The following is a 10102-nucleotide window of genomic DNA, read 5'->3' on the forward strand; positions in this document are numbered from 1 at the left end:
AATAGGCATGGTAACTAACTGATACTAGTAGGCATGGTAATGAACTGATACTAGTAGGTGTGGTAACTAACTGACACTAATAGGCATGGTAAACTAACTGATACTAGTAGGCATGGTAATGAACTGATACTAGTAGGTGTGGTAACTAACTGACACTAATAGGCATGGTAAACTAACTGATACTAGTAGGCATGGTAATGAACTGATACTAGTAGGTGTGGTAACTAACTGACACTAATAGGCATGGTAAACTAACTGATACTAGTAGGTGTGGTAACTAACTGACACTAATAGGCATGGTAAACTAACTGATACTAGTAGGTGTGGTAACTAACTGACACTAATAGGCATGGTAAACTAACTGATACTAGTAGGCATGGTAATGAACTGATACTAGTAGGTGTGGTAACTAACTGACACTAATAGGCATGGTAAACTAACTGATACTAGTAGGCATGGTAATGAACTGATACTAGTAGGTGTGGTAAGTAACTGACACTAATAGGCATGGTAAACTAACTGATACTAGTAGGTGTGGTAACTAACTGACACTAATAGGCATGGTAAACTAACTGATACTAGTAGGCATGGTAATGAGCTGATACTAGTAGGAATGGTAACTACCTGATACTAGTAACGGATACTAGTAGGCATGGTAACTAACTGATACTAGTAGGTGTGGTAACTAACTGACACTAATAGGCATGGTAAACTAACTGATAATACTAGGCATGGTAATGAACTGATACTAGTAGGCATGGTAATGAACAGATACAAGTAGGCATGGTAATGAACTGATAGTAGTAGACATGGTAATGAACTGATAGTAGTAGACATGGTAATGAACTGATAGTAGTAGACATGGTAATGAACTGATAGTAGTAGACATGGTAATGAACTGATAGTAGTAGACATGGTAATGAACTGATAGTAGTAGACATGGTAATTAACTGATAGTAGTAGACATGGTAATGAACTGATAGTAGTAGACATGGTAATGAACTGATAGTAGTAGACATGGTAATGAACTGATACTAGTAGGTGTGGTAACTAACTGATACTAGTAGGTGTGGTAACTAACTGACACTAATAGGCATGGTAAACTAACTGATAGTAGTAGACATGGTAATGAACTGATAGTAGTAGACATGGTAACTAACTGATACAAGTAGGCATGGTAATTAACTGATACTAGTAGGCATGGTAACTAACTGATACTAGTAGGCATGGTAATGAACTGATACTAGTAGGCATGGTAACTAACTGATACTAGTAGGCATAGTAACTGATACTATTAGACATGGTAATTAACTGATACTAGTAGAAATGGTAACTAATTGACACTCGTAGGCATGGTATCGAACTGATAATACTAGGCATGGTAACTAACTGATTCTATTAAGACTGGTAACTAACTGATACTAGTAGGCATGGTAACTGATACTAGTAGGCATGGTAACTAACTGATAATTATAGGCATGGTAAAGAGCTGATACTAGTAGGCATGGTAACTAACTGATAATTATAGGAATGGTAAAGAACTGATACTAGTAGGCATGGTAACTAACTGATAATTATAGGAATGGTAATGAACTGATACTAGTCGGTCTGGTAACTAACTGATAATGCTAGGCATGGTAACTAACTGATAATGCTAGGCATGGTAACTAACTGATAATACTAGGCATGGTAATGAACTGATACTAGTAGGCATGGTAACTAACTGATAATTCTAGGAATGGTAACTAACTGATAGTAGTAGGCATGGCAACTAACTTATAATACTAGGCATGGTAACTAACTGATACTAGTTAGCATGGTATCTAACTTATACTCATAGGCATGGTAACTAACTGATACAAGTTGGCATGGTAATGCACTGATACTAGTAGGCATGGTGAGTAATTAATACTAGTAGGCATGGTAACTAACTGATAATACTAGGCATGGTAACTAACTGATACTAGCAGGCATGGCAACTAACTTATAATACTAGGCATGGTAACTAACTGATACTAGTTAGCATGGTAACTAACTTATACTCGTAGGCATGGTAACTAACTGATACAAGTTGTCATGGTAATGAACTGATACTAGTAGGCATGGTAACTAACTGATACTAGTAGGCCTGGTAACTAACTGATAATACTAGGCATGGTAACTAACTGATACTTGTAGGCATGGTAACTAACTGAAAATACTAGGCATGGTAACTAACTGATACTAGATGGCATGGTAATGAACTGATACTAGTAGGCATGGTAACTAACTGATTACACTATGCATGGTAACTAATTACTACTAGTAGGCATGGTAACTAACTGAAAATACTAGGCATGGTAACTAACTGATACTTGTAGGCATGGTAACTAACTGAAAATACTAGGCATGGTAACTAACTGATACTAGATGGCATGGTAATGAACTGATACTAGTAGGCATGGTAACTAACTGATACTAGTAGGCATTGTAACTAACTGATTACACTATGCATGGTAACTAATTACTACTAGTAGGCATGGTAACTAACTGATTATAGTAGGCATGGTTGTCACGTTCTGACCTTTATTTTCCTTTGTTATGTCTTTATTTAATATGGTCAGGGCGTGAGTTGGGGTGGGCAGTCTATGTTTTTTGTTTCTATGTTTTTCTATATCTTTGTTCAGCCAAGTGTGGTTCTCAATCAGAGGCAGGTGTCATTAGTTGTCTCCGATTGAGAATCATACTTAGGTAGCCTGGGTTTCACTGTTGGTTTGTGGGTGTTTGTTACCTGTGTCAGTGTTTGTGCCACACGGGACTGTGTCAGTTTGGTTTATTTCACGTTAGCGTTAATTGTTTTGTATTTCATAGTGTTCAGGCTTTTCTTATTAAAATCGTCATGAACACTTACCACGCTGCGTATTGGTCCTCCGATCCTTCTCGCTTCTCCTCGTCAGATGAGGAGACAGCCGTGACAGAAACACCCACCAACCAAGTACCAAGCGGCGTGGTAACAGGCAGCAGCAGCAGTAGCAGGAGAGGCAGCGATGTCAGGACTCCTGAACATGGGAGGACGTTTTGAACGGCAAGGGTTGCTACACATGGGAGGAAATCCTGGCTGGAAGAGATCGCCTCCCATGGGAACAGGTGGAGGCAGCTAGGAGAGGAGAGGCAGCCGGAGAGAGGAGCCAGCGATATGAGGGAACAAGGCTGGCAAGGAAGCCTGAGAGGCAGCCCCAAAAATTACTTGGGGGGTGTCACACAGGGAGTGTGGCGAAGCCAGGTAGGAGACCTGCGCCAACTTCCTGTGCTTACCGGAGAGCGAGAGGGACCGGGCAGGCACCGTGTTATGCTGTGGAGCGTACGGTGTCCCTGGTGCGGGTGCATAGCCCGGTGCGGTACATTCCAGCTCCTCGTTTCGACCGGGCTAGAGAAGGCATCGAGCCAGGTGCCATGAAGCCGGCTCTACGCATCTGGTCTCCAGTGCGTCTCCTTGGGCCGGCGTACATGGCACCAGCCTTACGCATGGTGTCCCCGGTTCGCCAGCACAGCCCAGTGCGGGCTATTCCACCTCGCTGCACTGGCATGGCGACCGGGAGCATTCAACCAGGTAAGGTTGGGCAGGCTCGGTGCTCAAGAGCTCCAGTGCGCCTGAGCGGTCCGGTCTATCCAGTGCCACCTCCACGCACCAGCCCTCCGGTGGCAGCCCCCCGCACCAGGCTGTCTCTCCATCTTTTGCCTACATGTGCTCCCGCCTGTCCAGCGCTGCTAGAGCCTTCCTCCTCTCCAGAGCCACCAGAGTCTCCCGTCTCTCCAGAGCCGCCAGAGTCTCCAGTCTCTCCAGAGCCGCTAGAGTCTCCCGTCTCTCCAGAGCTGCTAGAGTCTCCCGTCTCTCCAGAGCTGCTAGAGTCTCCCGTCTCTCCAGAGCTGCTAGAGTCTCCCGTCTCTCCAGAGCTGCTAGAGTCTCCCGTCTGTCCTGAGCTGCTAGAGTCTCTTGTCTGTCCTGAGCTGCTAGTCTCCCGTCTGTCCTGAGCTGCTAGAGTCTCCCGTCTGTCCTGAGCTGCTAGAGTCTCTTGTCTGTCCTGAGCTGCTAGAGCCACCAGTCTGTCCTGAGCCGTCAGATTTGCCAGTCTGTCCTGAGCCGTCAGAGCCGCCAGTCTGTCCTGAGCCGTCAGTGAGCCAGGAGCTGCCAGAGCCGTCAGCCAGGAGCTGCCAGAGCCGTCAGTCAGCCAGGACTTGCCAGAGCCGTCAGTCAGCCAGGAGCTGCCCGAGCCGTCATCCAGCTAGGAGCTGCCAGAGCTGTCAGCCAGCCAGGAGCTGCCAGAGCCGTCAGTCAGCCAGGAGCTGCCAGAGCCGTCAGCCAGCCAGGAGCGGAAGGAGCGGCCCTTCACTCCGGAGCTTTTTTGTCTTTATTTAAAATGGTTAGGGCGTGAGTTGGGGTGGGCAGGCTATGTTTTGTGTTTCTATGTTTTTCTATTTCTGTGTTCGGCCTAGTATGGTTCTCAATCAGAGGCAGGTGTTGTTAGTTGTCTCTGATTGAGAATCATACTTAGGTAGCCTGGGTTTCACTGTTGGTTTGTGGGTATTTGTTTCCTGTGTCAGTGTTTGTGCCACATGGGACTGTTTCGGTTTGGTTTATTTCACATTATTGTTTATTGTTTTGTATTTCATAGTGTTCAGGCTTTTCTTATTAAAATCGTCATGAACACTTACCACGCCGCATCTTGGTCCGATCCTTACTCGTCTTCAGACGAAGAGGAGGAAATCTGCCGTTATAATGGTAACTAACTGATACTAGTAGGCAAGGTGATGAACTAATACTAGTTGGCCTGGTAACTAACTGATAATACTAGGCATGGTAATGAACTGAAACTAGTAGGCATGGCAATGGACTAATACTAGTAGGCCTGGTAACTAACTGATACTAGTAGGCATGGTAACTAACTGATACTAGTAGGCATGGTAACTAACTGATGCTAGTAGGCCTGGTAACTAACTGATAATACTAGGCATGGTAACTAACTGATGCTAGTAGGCATGGTAACTAACTGATACTAGTAGGTGTGGTAACTAATTGATACTAGTAGGCCTGGTAACTAACTGATACTAGTAGGCATGGTAACTAACTGATACTAGTAGGCCTGGTAACTAACTGATACTAGTAGGCATGGTAATGAACTGAAACTAGTAGGCATGGCAATGGACTAATACTAGTAGGTCTGGTAACTAACTGATACTAGTAGGCATGGTAACTAACTGATACTACTAGGCATGGTAATGAACTGATACTAGTAGGCATGGTAACTAACTGATACTAGTAGGCATGGTAACTAACTGATACTAGTAGGCCTGGTAACTAACTGACACTAGTAGGCATGGTAACTAACTGATACTAGTAGGCCTGGTAACTAACTGATACTAGTAGGCATGGTAACTAACTGATACTAGTAGGCATGGTAACTAACTGATACTAGTAGGCCTGGTAACTAACTGATACTAGTAGGCATGGTAACTAACTGATACTAGTAGGCATGGTAATGAACTGAAACTAGTAGGCATGGCAATGGACTAATACTAGTAGGCCTGGTAACTAACTGATACTAGTAGGCCTGGTAACTAACTGATACTAGTAGGCATGGTAACTAACTGATACTAGTAGGCCTGGTAACTAACTGATACTAGTAGGCCTGGTTATGAACTGAAACTAGTAGGCATGGCAATGGACTAATACTAGTAGGCCTGGTAACTAACTGATACTAGTAGGCCTGGTAACTAACTGATACTAGTAGGCATGGTAATGAACTGATACTAGTAGGCCTGGTAACTAACTGATACTAGTAGGCATGGTAACTAACTGATACTAGTAGGCCTGGTAACTAACTGACACTAGTAGGCATGGTAACTAACTGATACTAGTAGGCCTGGTAACTAACTGATACTAGTAGGCCTGGTAACTAACTGATACTAGTAGGCATGGTAATGAACTGAAACTAGTAGGCATGGCAATGGACTAATACTAGTAGGCCTGGTAACTAACTGATACTAGTAGGCCTGGTAACTAACTAATACTAGTAGGCATGGTAATGAACTGATACTAGTAGGCCTGGTAACTAACTGATACTAGTAGGCATGGTAACTAACTGATACTAGTAGGCATGGTAACTAACTGATACTAGTAGGCCTGGTAACTAACTGATACTAGTAGGCATGGTAACTAACTGATACTAGTAGGCATGGTAACTAACTGATACTAGTAGGCATGGTAATGAACTGAAACTAGTAGGCATGGCAATGGACTAATACTAGTAGGCATGGCAATGGACTGATACTAGTAGGCATGGCAATGGACTGATACTAGTAGGCATGGCAATGGACTGATACTAGTAGGCATGGCAATGGACTGATACTAGTAGGCATGGCAATGGACTGATACTAGTAGGCATGGCAATGGACTAATACTAGTAGGCATGGCAATGGACTAATACTAGTAGGCCTGGTAACTAACTGATACTAGTAGGCATGGCAATGGACTAATACTAGTAGGCATGGCAATGGACTAATACTAGTAGGCCTGGTAACTAACTGATACTAGTAGGCATGGTAATGAACTGAAACTAGTAGGCATGGTAACTAACTGATACTAGTAGGCATGGCAATGGACTGATACTAGTAGGCATGGCAATGGACTAATACTAGTAGGCATGGTAATGGACTAATACTAGTAGGCATGGCAATGGACTAATACTAGTAGGCATGGCAATGGACTAATACTAGTAGGCCTGGTAACTAACTGATACTAGTAGGCATGGTAATGAACTGAAACTAGTAGGCATGGCAATGGACTAATACTAGTAGGCCTGGTAACTAACTGATACTAGTAGGCCTGGTAACTAACTGACACTAGTAGGCATGGTAACTAACTGATACTAGTAGGCCTGGTAACTAACTGATACTAGTAGGCATGGTAACTAACTGATACTAGTAGGCATGGTAACTAACTGATACTAGTAGGCCTGGCAACTAACTGATACTAGTAGGCCTGGTAACTAACTGATACTAGTAGGCATGGTAACTAACTGATACTAGTAGGCCTGGTAACTAACTGATACTAGTAGGCATGGTAATGAACTGATACTAGTAGGCATGGTAACTAACTGATACTAGTAGGCATGGTAACTAACTGATACTAGTAGGCCTGGTAACTAACTGATACTAGTAGGCATGGTAACTAACTGATACTAGTAGGCCTGGTAACTAACTGATACTAGTAGGCATGGTAACTAACTGATACTAGTAGGCATGGTAACTAACTGATACTATCAGGCATGGTAACTAACTGATAATACTAGGCATGATAACTAACTGATACTACTAGGCATGGTAATGAACTGATACTAGTAGGCATGGTAAATAACTGATACTAGTAGGCATGGTAACTAACTGATACTAGTAGGCATGGCAACTAACAGATAATACCAGGCATGGTAACTAACTGATACCAGTAGGCATGGTAACTAACTGATACTAGTTGGCATGGTAACTAACTGATAGTAGTAGGCATGGTAACTAACTGATAATACTAGGCATGGTAACTAACTGATACTAGTAGGCATGGTAACTAACTGATAATACTAGGCATGGTAATGAACTGATACTAGTGGGCATGGCAACTTACTGATAATACTAGGCATGGTAACTAACTGATACTAGTAGGCATGGTAATGAACTGATACTAGTGGGCATGGCAACTTACTGATAATACTAGGCATGGTAACTAACTGATACTTGTAGGCATGGTAACTAACTGATACTAGTAGGCATGGTAACTAACTGATACTTGTAGGCATGGTAACTAACTGATACTAGATGGCATGGTAATGAACTGATACCAGTAGGCCTGGTAACTAACTGATACTAGTAGGCATGGTAACTAACTGATACTAGTAGGCCTGGTAACTAACTGATACTAGTAGGCATGGTAACTAACTGATACTAGTAGGCATGGTAACTAACTGATACTATCAGGCATGGTAACTAACTGATAATACTAGGCATGATAACTAACTGATACTACTAGGCATGGTAATGAACTGATACTAGTAGGCATGGTAAATAACTGATACTAGTAGGCATGGTAACTAACTGATACTAGTAGGCATGGCAACTAACTGATAATACCAGGCATGGTAACTAACTGATACCAGTAGGCATGGTAACTAACTGATACTAGTTGGCATGGTAACTAACTGATAGTAGTAGGCATGGTAACTAACTGATAATACTAGGCATGGTAACTAACTGATACTAGTAGGCATGGCAATGAATGAATACTCGTAGGCCTGGTAACTAACTGATAATACTAGGCATGGTAATGAACTGATACTAGTGGGCATGGCAACTTACTGATAATACTAGGCATGGTAACTAACTGATACTTGTAGGCATGGTAACTAACTGATACTAGTAGGCATGGTAACTAACTGATACTTGTAGGCATGGTAACTAACTGATACTAGATGGCATGGTAATGAACTGATACTAGTAGGCATGGTAACTAACTGATAATACTAGGCATGGTAACTAAGTATTACTAATCGGCATGGTAACTAACTGATAATAGTAGGCATGATTGCTAACTGAAAATAATAGGTCTGGTAACTAACTGATATTAGTGGCCCATTTCTCTGGAGTTTCTGATTTAATTAGTGTTTCATAGGAACCTTACAGTGTCCCTCCTCATGAAATACATGCACACAGTTTACGGGTGTGGTCTTGGAGTATTTTGCTGTGTGTGTGGTTAGGTGTGAACTCCCCCATCCCCCCTCCCTTAGGCCCCTCGAGTTTCTGTCCTCATATTGGAGAGAGATGGCTGCAGAGCAGCTGTGTGTGCGTGTATGTGTGCTTACGTGCATGCGTGTGTGGAAGACACAGCCAGAGCTGCGGTAGGGAGAGCCTGAGACTCAGGTGTGGTCAGATGGGCTGTGAGGAGCGAGGGTGCAGTGGAACTGAGGTGGACAACTTTCCAGTCATTCCATTTTGTTGAAACCACAAAAACGCACATACATTGTATGTCCAGAGAGTAGTAAAGCTTTCTTTCACTGTGAGAGATTCGATTTTTGTCATATTTTATCTCATATTTGATTGCCATAATCTGTGGCCCTGGCATATTGTCAGTTATGTATTGATCTGATTTATCTCTTTACAGATTGATGGCCTTGCTCACACAAATGCCATATCATATAGACTAAATAATAAGCAGATCACCTCACTGAGACAGTTAAACCTATATCGCTGGTCCAGCCGAAGGAAACCGACAGTTGCTGAACCGCGCGGCGGTAATTAAAAAAGGATAGCACTGACGCACCTTTCTTGCGCAATCAAATTTCCAAAAGCTCAACAGTCGCTTTACCGCGGAGCTTCAAACGCAGAGGTCAAGATTTCCACGGTCATCTTCTTGAGACTACACCAAAATGAACGGGAACACACTGTTCATCCCGGGTGAAACCTGAGTAGCCTGAACTGAATTGAAGATGAAGTTGGCGATTGTTATATTTACCTGAAGACAAGGCGAAATATGGAGAGTGACAACAGAGAATGACAAAATGACAAAGACGTTCTCAGAGTAAATGAGTTTAGTAACTATAACAGAGATGTTGCATGTTGTAAAGCGCATGCGCAGATCACCACTGTTGCTTTAGTTTAGGACGGTTGGTTACAATTTGCTCCCAAGTATTGTAGCTATTTACAGCCCACACATTTTTTTTTAATTGCTTAAATCAGCTTGATCTGATATGACCTGAGTTAGAACCATCAACAACAAGCAGGTTAAGTAACTGTAGTGGTTAAATACAGTACTTTGTTTACATCGGATAATTCAGTGCGTTGTAGATTATGTAACGGGTAAACCGGTTTTTGGTAACCCTTTACCATGCACACTGCTGGAGACTACATGCGCTTCTATTAATGACCGTAATTCAAACCGAAAAGTAAAGCAATAAAATAAAATGAAACGTTTGATAATGAGTCTATAATGACAAATGTTTTTCTTCTTCATATTTCCATAGGCCGTATTGCGCGTGTGTGCGTGGATGCACATGTATGCACACACACAGACACACGTGTT

Source organism: Oncorhynchus mykiss, chromosome 3, assembly GCF_057628025.1.
Source record: "Oncorhynchus mykiss isolate SJ-2025 chromosome 3, ASM5762802v1, whole genome shotgun sequence".
NCBI classification, from domain to species: Eukaryota; Metazoa; Chordata; class Actinopteri; order Salmoniformes; family Salmonidae; genus Oncorhynchus; species Oncorhynchus mykiss.